At 38.2% G+C, this 12,170-nt stretch overlaps 1 long non-coding RNA gene across 1 annotated transcript; it reads left to right on the top strand.

Moving 5' to 3' along the window:
- Nucleotides 1–9,526: 9,526 nt before the first annotated feature.
- LOC130462987 (uncharacterized) lies at nt 9,527–12,121 on the top strand. Its single transcript, XR_008923736.1, has 3 exons — nt 9,527–10,262; nt 10,779–10,842; nt 11,861–12,121. It is a non-coding gene; the product is annotated as an uncharacterized lncRNA (long non-coding RNA).
- Nucleotides 12,122–12,170: the final 49 nt, after the last annotated feature.

Below are 12,170 nucleotides of genomic sequence, written 5' to 3'. Positions count from 1 at the left end.
ATTTTCTATTGATTCAGGTTTTTTAATTTTTAGTTTTTGTTTATTAATTTTGTCGATTAATTTGGCGATTTCAATTGAATCGCAATATCTAGGGTTTGTGTTTCGTTTAGTTAGTAGTATGGTATAATTCTGACGGTGATTAATTTTAATGATTGTCGATTGTGTTGGAACCACATCAAAAGAGGGTGATGTTGAGGAGATCAACGGTGGAGGATTTTAGGTTAGTGCATTCGAGAGAAGAGAGAGATGCTACGAACTGGTGGCGTTGCGTGGGGGCGCGCAAGAGAAAGCGAGGTGCTGCTGCCTGCTGGTTTTCGTCGTCGAAGCTGCTTCTGCTGTTGATGTGGCTGATGTTGATGTTGTTGGTTGTTGGTGTTGTTTTAATTTCGGTTTAGTTATAATATTCATGGTTTTAGTTAAGAATTGTATTGGTTAGTTATATTTAGTTATGAAATGAAACTTTTTAGTTGCGGTTTTTTGTCAATTATTATTTTAGTTATATTTTTGTTGTATTTAGTTATGAAATAAAATATTTTAGTTATTTCTTATTTTAGAATAATTTCGTTTTTGTTATGTTTTATTTTGTTTTAGTTAGGATTTATTTCGTTTTGCTTATTATCCTTCTAGTTAAGAATAATTTTGTTTTAGTTAAGATTAAATTCGTTTTAGTTAAAATAATTTTGTTTTAGTTACGTATTTTTTAGTTCTAGATTTTTTGGGTTTTGGTTAAGAGTTTCTTAGTTTTAGTTACGATTTTCTTGGTTTTAGTCAAGATTTTTTGTGTTTTAGTTACGTATATATGAGTTTCAATTTAGGGTTTTAGTTAAGATTTTATGGGGTTTTATTTATGATTTTATGGGTTTTATTTACGATTTTTTGAGTTTTAGTTAAAATTTCTCAGTTTTAGTTAATATTTTCTGAGTTTTAATTACGTGTCTTGCTTAAGATTTTCTAGGTTTAGTTAAGCACTGAAACTAATTAGTTAAGCAACGGAACGAATTAGTTAAATACTGGAACTAAACCATGAAACTAATAAGTTTACTGTTAAGCCTGAAATTCAATTAGTTAAGCCTAAAATACATTTAGTTACACAATGGAACCAAAATGGAACCAATTAGTTAATCAATGGAACCAATTAACAAATTAGTTAAGCAATGAAACTAGTTAATTAAGCAATGAAACTAATTAGTTCAGCAATGGAACCAGTAAGTTTATAGATATAAAGAAAATATTTGTTAAGCCTGAAATTCAATTAGTTAAGCAATGAAACTAATTAGTCAAACAATGAAACAAATTAGTTAACCAATGTAACGAATTAGTTAACTCCCCAATGGAGTCGCCAGAATTGTAGGGGGTGTTTTTTTCGTATGTTATTCCCCTACGGGGTTTTGTAAGCTTTTGAATTTCGAAGGAGTCGCCACCAAATAATATTTAAGGGTCCGGTTTGGAAAGACCAAGGTTGACTCTTTGTGGATAAAGCATTGAATCTTAGAAACGGGTGGGTTAGATCCGGGAAAGGAAACGAGATGCTTATTTTGCAAGCTTTTGAAATTGTATTCGAGTACATGACAAGAAGAATTTTCGGATAACCCTAGTCATGACACTATGTTGGTTTGAACATGCATTTAGAACATGAATATTGCTACTTGTATGTGATCACTTGCTTTAAAGTTAATTAAAGAAACCTAAGGCCGGTTTGTCCAAGAATTATCTTTGTTAAGCGTGATGTGACCTTTTGTATATTTGTTGAATTTAGCATGTGAGGTAATGAAAGCAATAAACAAGTAGAGCATCATCTCAATAAGTAAAGGAATAATTGAAAGTGCGTACAAAACCACATCACCTTAAAATAAGGTGAGTAAAGAGTGCGGAATTGAAATAGCAAGAATAAAGGTGCAATATTAAAATGCGATATTAAAAGGTGCCATATTGAAATGCGTTATAGAAAGGTGCGATATTGAAATGCGTTATTGAAAGGTGCGATATTGAAATTGTACTATTGTATTTGAGATCCGAACGCCAAACGACTACTTAATAATAAGTGCGTCCGACACGGATTCAATTCTAAAACTCTCAAATTTAGGATAAGTTGCTCACCCCAAAGTGTCTTAGATTTTGATTATTAAAATTGAACTTTGAATATTGAACTTTGAATATTGAATCTTGAATATTGAATCTTGAACTTAGGAGGCTAAATGTTTAAAGTCCAAATCTTTTAATGTGAAAAAGATCCCAACTTTAATGTGCTCCATAACGTTGATATTGATTCTAGTTTAAGGAAGTGATTACAAACAACCTTAAACATCATAGAATCCATAACTTGTATTTGAATCATAAAAGGGTTTTGATTTTGTAAAAATGTGTAATTGTTGTAAGCAACACTTTTAAGAGTAAAGGTGTCAACTTTACTAATCATTTTTGAAATAAAGATCGAATCTTGTATGGCATAATGGAAGTGGTGTTTTGGAAAATCATTTGGAGAGGGTTTCAAGAGTGACACCTCTCAAAGATGACACCTTTGGCATTGTTTTTCCTAGTTAATCAAGGGTATGAACCCTAATTATAACATCATAGGATTTTGATTTTGGATTTGAGTAAGGATTCAGAATTACCTAGTTAGTGTTAGGTTGGATTTCCGATTGGTGCTCCCAGTTGCTTAAATGCTTGAAATTGTATAGGAATTTGTAGTTTAGAATTGAATTTTGTATTTTGATTTTGAGAGCAGATTTTGAAATTACGACGTTGTGTTTATGATTTGCTGCCCCAAATTCTTAACAAATGAGGGCTTAAATAGAGAATTAGCCGGCTAAAATCCAAAAGCCACATGCGCCCTGCGTAGGGCCCTGCGCCTGGTGCAGGTGACGTGGCTCAGAATCCGCCAAAGCAAGGACGATGACGTCGTCCTTGCATTTGTCTCTTATGGGTGTACCTTTGTACGAATTGTACGAAGTTGGCACGTAGTGAATGCTTAAGGATTAAGTCTTGAGTTGCGTCTAAAAACAAGCCGTTTTGAATTTCGAAATTGTGTTTAGACTCGGTTTTACGGGACGGGGCCCGGCATGCTCACTTTGTGAGTCGGCGCCCGAATTTGGATTGCTTAGTGTCATTTTGACTGGAAAAGGCCTTGTAAAGCCAATGGAGAGGTCCATTGGGTGAGATTGAGTTTGGATTTTGAAATTGATTTTCGGAAATTGAATTTTGTACCGAGTTCCGTAATGGGAACGGGGTCGGGGATTGGACTTTGGATTTTGGATTTTGGAATACATTTTAGCAATTGGGACTTCCGCACGGAGTTGCACCAAGCACCTAGCAAGGATAATAGTATCGTCATCATCCCATTAGGGGAGACACGATTTAGGTGTCTACAATTATAAATTTAGCTCAATTTTGACTCAAACATTTTAACTGCTTTAGTTGTAACGAAATGTAGACTGTTTTATTTGGCCTTTTACAAAGATTAGCCGTTTTTTTGGCTCTTATATGCTACTGGCCGTTTTGTTGGCTCTTACATACTACTGGCCGTTTTGTTGGCTCTTACATACTACTGGTCATTTTGTTGGCCTTTACATAGTACCGGACTAAGTGGTGTGTGATCTAGCAACTTTTTTCAACTTTGACGGAGATACCTTGTTTAGCTGTTGGAGGACTTTTCTTCGTATTTTCTTTTGACTCCGGTTCCGGACGGCTCCTTTCTCCATGCAGACGGGTTGAGGGTGGTTAGATAGCAGTCTCGTGCTTGTTGCTGACCTCCATGAATAGTTCCTATCGAGCCGTCATCACATACGTATTTTAAGAGCATTAAATGAGTGACAACCACAGCTTTTATCTTGTTCAGAGTACGACGTCCCAGAATGACGTTGTATGAAGTTAGATATTTGACAATTAGGAAGTCCACATTCATTTTGAGTCTGTCGCTGCGCCCTCCTATTCGTACAGGTAGGGTTATGACGCTTACAGGGTGTATGATGTTTCCCCCAAAGCCAATGATAGGATAGTGAATGCTTTCGATTGTCTGAGGATCATGGGCTATGCGGCTTAAGCACTCCATACTTATTATGTCAGACAAACTTCCCGTATCTACAAGTATACGCTTTACTCTCATGTTGGAGATCTTGATTTATATGACTAGTGGGTCATCATGTGGAGTGGCTATGCGTCCTCCATCAGACTCACAGATTTCAATTTGGGGGAAAGGGTCCATTAGTGACTTTCCTGATAGCATTACTTGTCCCAATCGACGAGCATAGTCTTTTTGTCCCCTCATGGTTGGTCCTCCGGAGGCGGGGCCTCCTGATATGACAACTACGAATCCCCCTTCAGTCTGATTTCCTTCTCCAGTTGAGACTGGTTATTTATTCTTCTTATAATGGCTTTTCCCCGCGCCGTGAGTGTTCCTCTACAGATAATTTTTCAAGTGCCCTATGGAAGCTAGCCCGTCCAGATCCCTTTTCAGACTTCTACAGTATTTGGTATCGTGACCTATATCTTCGTGAAACTGGCAGTATAACTTGGGATCTCGGCTCTAAGCGGGGGATCTCATTGGAAATGGCCGTTCTAGGTCGAATCTGGCCCCTACATCTACCAGGATGGTAAGGAGATCCGTGTTATACTCAAAAATTTCCTTCTCTTGTGGTCGTCCCCTCTTTTGCCCCGTAGAGGTGGGGTCTTGCTCTTTAGATATTGCCCAGGTACCATTGACCCGTGAGGTTTTTCGATCAGTTCTTTCTTTCTTCCCGGATGATTCCGTTGCTTCTCCAGTTTTACCATCTTTGGATACGCTACATATCTCTGTGGCATGTATAAATGCCTCGGCTTCGTCAAGGACTTCTGCTATTGTGCGCACGCTCTTTTTTACTAAATCAAATTTGAACGATTCCTTCTTTAAGCCCCTGATGAAGTTATCGAAGGAGACGCCATCGGGCAGGTCTGGAATTTGCCCAGCTTCAAGATTTAAGCGTTTGACATAGCTTCGCAAAGACTCGTCTTTTCCCTGCTGAATGCGGTCTATATGTATACTCGTCTTCCTTTCTTCCTTGTATGCCATAAACCTTGTCGAAAATAGTGTCTCTAGCTCATTGAAGGAAGCAATTGACCCCGCAGGTAGTCTTTCGAACCATTTGGACGCTACACCTTTGAGAGTGGCCGGAGAGTATTTGCACCATGTAGCCTCATTGGTCCCCTGCACATACATATGGTGACGGTATGCAACTAAGTGCATATCCGGGTCAGAGGTGATGTCGTAGGCCTCTATGGTAGGAGTCTTTACTTTTGGCTCTTTGGGGGTGTTCATTATAGCCTCGCAGAAAGAAGTACTCATATGCCTTAACGTCAGGTTGTTCAATCCCTGCTGAATGTGATAAGTGGGTTCACGACGACTGGAAGCCATTCTGTGACGCACACCCATTCTGGGAGAGGTTATCTGAGTTTGCCCTCGAGTGGAGGGGTAGAAAGGACGGTCTTCCATGACGGGTGTCGATCCAGTGTATGATAATTCGGACTCGGCCTCATAGTGTTCTTGCCGCCTTGTGGACAAGCGCAAGAAAATTCTAGCGCTACAAAGTTCTAGCGCGCCACTCATTGAAGGAAATAATGCCCTTGGTCCAAGTATGCATTCTATGTTAAGTCTAATAAGTGCGGTTCAGTATTAATTAACAAGTTAATAATTCAGTGAGATCAAGTGAGCTGAATGCCTAGCTAGAGGCCGCTTCAGTTCAAGTGGAATTAATGATATTAATCCACAACTTACTCTTGACTGAACCCGTAGGGTCACACAAATAGTACGTAAACGGATCAAGTATTTAATGGCATTAAATACTCTATCTATGGATATTCGGAATCGACGGATCTTGGTTTCAGTGGGAGCTGAGATCGTCACAAGCAAGAAATGAATACTCCGGAAACGATGATATTGCCGGAAACGGAAATATGGATCGTATCGGAAATATAAATATTATCCAAGTCGTAGATGTTGCCGGAAACGGAAACATGGTACGTATCGGAAAATATTATCGGAAATGGAAATATTACCGGAATCGGAAATATTGCCGGAAACGGAAATATTGTCAGAATCGGAAATATTATCGGAATCGGAAAATAATTCCGGAAACGGAAATATTAAATATTTGTTCGAAACGGAAATTAATTCCGGAATCGGAAATATTAAATATTGTTCGTATCGGAAATGAATTCCGAAAACCGGGAATTTTATCGGAAGCGTATCGTACGAATAAGCATCGGACGAGGCCTGCCGGACGAAGGCCCAGCACGAAGCCAGGCCATCGCCCAGCAAGCAATGGCGCGCCACAACACAGCCCAAGGTTGCGGCAGGCCTACCGCAAGGCAGGCCTAGCGCGCAGCTTAGGCCATGGCAGCCTCGTGGACTGCGGTAGCTCGCATGGGCTTCGTGGGCGTGTGGGCTGTGCGCGGGCATGGCCTGCATGCTTGCGGGTCATGCTCGTGTGTGTGTTTGTGTCCATGCATAATTTTTATAACTATTAGGATTTGATGTATGATTAAATTCCTATTCCTATTAGGATTATTTAATTAAATAGAGTCCTTGTAGGATTCTAAGTTTAATTAAATCGTATCCTACTAGGATTCCAGTTCCCTTTCCAAACCTCTATAAATAAGGGCCTAGGGTCATAATTTATACGAACGATTGAAGTATACAAAGGATAAGTTTTTGAAAGAAAATTCAGCCACACTCTTGCACAATAATAACCGAAATTCCTAAGCACCTTAAGGGCGATTCTAGTTGGTCTAACTTGAGGCGGATCCGGACGTACTGTGGACTATCTACGGAGGGACGACACTTGGAGTCCTAAAGACTTGTTCTTGTTCGGTTCGGGCGCAGCTAGGGAAGGCACGCTACAAAGTGTATGCATCTATACTATGCTAAATGATTATGTGTAAATAATATGCTTTCCTGGCTTTATGGTTTTTCCGCATGATTTATGTATTGTCATATGTATCATAACCTAACACTCATTTCCAGCGCACAAACACCAGCACCACTTTATTTTGGCGCTATAGTTTGGTTCTCATCCAATCACGAAACAAACAAAATTCCTAAATGAGTTGTCACTGACTCATCAATTAACAAATCTTGCGCGGCCTGACAAGCGCTGGTTATTTCCAATCGCTCACCAGCCCCGCGCTAGAAACTTCTAGCGCTGTAATTTGAGTTTCACAAAAGCTCAATCTCTTCAAACATCTATCTTATTTCAACCGATACCAATTATCAATAAATACATCCCTCTAAACTCCGGAAATCGGTACCAATTATCAACAAAAAACCTAAGCTTGAGTATTGACCGAAGCTTTTAACTCGTTCCGTATTTGTAATCGTCTGTCATATTAACTCTTGTTAAGCAGACTCTGCCCGTATAAGCACTCAATCCGTCCCAAATACCGCCAAAGTTATAGACGATTCACAAGCCTAAATCTAAGAATCTAAGAGGGAAACTCTGTAGAAATCGCTGCAGGAACCTAAAGCAGTCAGTCAGTCAGTTATCGGGTAATTCGAAGCAGAAAGGGAAAACTAGTGGAAACAAGTGATTAGTGTTCCTGGAAACCGCAGTATAGCCTAAGCTATACTGTGACCTGAAATCTATATTTTTATTGCTTTATTATAAATCCGCTCACCTAATCTGCCATATTGATCACGCCTAATATGATTTTATCTAGACAAATCTGATTACGGCTAAGCTCCTTAAATCAATTTAAATCACTCCTTAACGTTGTTTAGTTAATTATTTGTGCATTAAAATCAACTCATTAGTAATTTAGTCTAACGCGTGTCCCTTTCGTCGTCGCATTGAACTAGTAAGGACTGCCACGTGGGCTAATATTGGGCACTCCCCTTATTAGTAAACGTCCCCCGAACTCTTAATATCTACTCCACTAGATGTACGTTGAGTGATCTCCATGACGTGGATTACAAGGAACCTATGACCGTTGTGGTCGAATACGTTTGCATGGGCTTCGGCTTTTACTGGCGTATAACAATAATGGGGTTTTGCCAGTTTTTCTCAATGTCGTTGAAAAGTGAATAGCGACTCCTCAGACTAGTAAAAAGAGGCTAATGCCCATAATTAGTCCCCTTTTTCTTAATATGATTGTCACATCCCCGAGGACGGTGGTTCGACCCATTGCATAGGAAAAGTGCCTCGTTCCCTTTTTTTTACCCCCTCACATTATGCTTTTCTTGCTTCTTGCCTGCAAACGAGAAAACTGTAGGCGAAGATTCTGTCGAAGACATGTATTGTCTCCTCTGGCTCTTCTTTTCAGCATGCTCTTGATGATTTCAAGGTTTTCTGCAACGTTGATGCCCTCTCTGTCACCATTGGCTCTTCTGCCCCCCGAACAATGAAAATTCTAGAAAAGTGTTACTTTGGTGTCATTGAAAAAAACCTCGTTGCTAAGTACTTGCTAAGCCCAAGACAGGTTGTTGTTCTCAGTTGTATTTGTGCCCCGCACGCACAAGATTTTCTGTTAACCATCCCTATTAATGGGTTGGGGCAGAGGATGAACCATTATTGTCAATTTCGTTCTGTATTGTGTTATAGGCTCACGATACCTTTGTTCCCTGAAGGTAGTCTCTGCCCGAGTTGCAATGCTCCTTGGAGAGATCATGCTTGTCCACTGTTCTAGTGAAGTGGGTGTGAAGTTCAGGCATAATATGGTGTGTGATATTCTTGTTGATATTTTCTTCAAAGTTGGGATCGTGGTGCGTAGGGAAGCTCCAATGGGTTTCCTCTCAGGGGTTGGGAAGGATATAAGACTTGCAGACCTTTTACTTTTTAATTGGTCTCAAGGTAAAGATGCATGTTTGGATGTGACTGGCATCTCTCCCTTTGCTAGTATAGGTGTGAGTTCTTGGGCTCATGGGGTGGTCTTGCACAATGTTGTGGAGAAGATAAAAAAGAAGTATACGTCCAAATGTGAGGACAATGGATACAAACTCATCCCATTTGTTTTCTCTACATTCGAGAAATTAGAAAAGGAGAACTTGACACACTTTCGCGTATCAAGTCTCTCTTTATTATTTATTATTATTTTTATTATAATAATTTTTTGTTATTATTATTATTATGATTATTATTTATTATTATCATTATTTATTATTATTATTATTATTATTATTATTATTATTTATTATTATTATCAATAAGGCACAATCAGGTTTGATAAGTACAATAAATTCAAATAAGTTTTATTGAGTTTCAATAAATTCAGATAAGTCAGATAACTTCTAATAAATGCAAATAAGCTCAAATAAATTTATATCTGATAAGTTGAATAGAACGCACCTTAAAATAACGTACAGTGACCCAAACCACATAAATTAATCTAAACTAATACCGGGTGATATAAATGTTCTAAATATGCATCAAAAAACTTTGCGAAACAATTGGAAAGAACTTAGAAACAAAAAGAGGAGTATAGTGTAATCCCCCGTAATTTTATACATTTTATTTATATATTTTAACGTATATTTAAGAACTAATTTATGAATTTTAGAAATAAATATATAAATAACGTATATTTATTTATTACATTTTTAATGTTTTTAATGATTTACGAAATCAAAAATAATTTTTGAATTTTATGTTGAAAAGAATTTGAATTACGAAAACACATTGGAATTTGGAAAATAAGCCTAATCGATTTTGGATTCAAACGTAAAAGTTCAATTCTAATCCTAGCCCAATTTGATAAAGCCCAAAACAAATAACCCCCATCCTAATTTCAATATGCACGTGAACCAACTCTCCTCTCCTCTCATTCAACTTCACGTGAAAATAAGATTTGCAAACCCTCATTGCTCCTTCACGTAATCCTGCAGAATAGCTTCACCCTTGCCGCCGCCGGTCAACCGACCACACCGGACCACCGCTTCCCCGTCCGATAACTCTCTCTCCCCTTCTCTTCTCTTTCGTTTTTCCTTTCATCTCTCGTTGTTCTTTGTTTTCTTCCCTCACTTGTGCTCTGTTTTGCGCACAACCAGGCCAGCCACCACCGACCACCGGTGTTCCGCGCAACCGTCGGCCTTCTGTGACCTTAACGTCGTTTCCCCCTTGCTGGTCGGTGTCTGTTTTGTGTTCTCCTCCCTCATTCCTTCTGCCCCTCTCACATCGCTGCACGTGCAACCACCACTGCGCGACCACCTAGAGAATCATCCGCGTCGCTCAGCGCCGACAACCACCACCAGCCGCGCCGCCCTACTGCCGGCATCACTCCTGTTATTCTCTCTCTTTTGGGTATTTCCTTAACCCTAAACCAATTAGTGAAGTTAATTAAGTTTTAATAATTTAAATTATGTTCTCGAATTTAAATTATACGTTTTTTATGAGTTAGTTAGGATTTCCAGATTTCATATTATGCTTGAATAATAATTTAATTTTCAAATTATGTAATTGCCTTGAAATAATGATTTTTAATTATTTAAAGCATGAATTTTAAGGTTTTTGTAGTTTTGAAACCATGGTAGGATGATTATAAGTTATTAAAGTTATTGTTTTTATAATTTCAAACATGTTAATTATGTTTTGGAGCAGTTTGAAAGTAGTTATATTGCTGGAAATTTAAAGTATGATGCTTTGAAGAGTTTTCAACGAATTTCAATAATTAATATAATAATTATGATGCTAGGGAACCAAATATTCAAGTTTCGATATTGGAAAATGTTCTAATTATGTTTAAGAGGGGTTTGAAGCTCCCTAATGTTGCTGAAAATTCAATATGAATTGATATGAGTCTATATTGGTTGTTGTTAGGTGGAGAATTCTCCGTAGGCGACTTTTGAATTCTTAAAGTGGTCTCGCATTTTGTTTACACAAGGTACGTACATACCCGTGTGCTTGGAATGTGTGCTAATGGTTGAAACCATGTTGAATCTTGTTGTTGAACTTGGTTATGTTGATACTATTGTTGAACTTGGTGATGTTGATATTATGGACGAACTGGGTTATATTGAATGTGCATGTTTAATACTGTTGGACAAACTTATTGAACTTATTTTGCACTATAAGAACTGTAACATGTTAGTATGGATGTTTGATACAAACATGTTGGTTGGGAACACTAGATTATTCTATATGATTGGGTTGGATCAATTGGTTGTTGTTCCCTTTCTATCTTTTCACTACTTTATGAGGGCGGAGGACCTTGTTTAGTAAGTTGAAACTTTATGCCCATATACAGGGTTGCTCATGGTTAAAGGAAAGGTTGGTTAAGTTGGAATGAGTCTTGATTGATGCTTTTATGATCACTTACTTAATTCCAAGATAAAAACAGTTGTGAACAAATGTGAATTGTCTGTCTTATGTAATGGTTGAGTCATAACGGAATCTCAATTTGTAAATCATGTAAAGTGAAACTGAATAGCAATAGCTTTAGACTGTGCACGTCTGAAGTGACGGACAAACAGGAGTTGGGGTTCATGGTGGTAGCCCATGGCCTTTAATTCGGACCGGATTGATCACCGTGTCCTATTTTTATTTAAACGTTCCTCGATATCGCAGGTCACTGAGGTTACGGAGTCGCGCCCGTACCTCGTCTTCCTTAGTGAAGACTTCTGGATGGTCAACTCGGTCCATTGTCTATTTCAACTAAAATAATATTATGGTTATTAAGCCTAGCTTAGTCTAGTCAAGTATAATCGTCAATTTATTATGTTTTGTCTGTCCTTACTTATACTTATTAGTATCATGTTAGGGTTGTTGGTTTGATAGTATCATGCTAGGATTGTTGTTGTTTTAGTATGTAGTACTCAGCTTTGCTGATTACGTGCTTGTTTGTGTGTGTTGATCATGGCTATGCCTTATTGATCCTGTGATGACCCATCTTTGGTGAGCAGTCTTTAAGGATCAATAAGCGTTGACCATCTACAGGTTTGAAGATGATGCATCATTGGGATCGGGATTAGAGAGCTTGTAGTTCTATTCGTTTAATTAAGTGATTTAATTTGTTAACTTGGATTTGAAATTTGTCGTACTATTCGTATTTCCTTAATTCAGTTAAATGGGTTTGGACCTAATATGTAATAGATTATTTATGAACCTAAAAGTTAGTTTTATGTTTTCCGCTGCAAAATTCTGAATAAGCCGATACGTTTTCACACGGGCGATAATGCCTTGATAATTCTCTACGTTTTATATTAAAAGGTT

Source organism: Spinacia oleracea, chromosome 1, assembly GCF_020520425.1.
Source record: "Spinacia oleracea cultivar Varoflay chromosome 1, BTI_SOV_V1, whole genome shotgun sequence".
Classification (NCBI taxonomy): Eukaryota; Viridiplantae; Streptophyta; class Magnoliopsida; order Caryophyllales; family Amaranthaceae; genus Spinacia; species Spinacia oleracea.
This window is presented reverse-complemented; position numbering and strand designations above follow the sequence as displayed.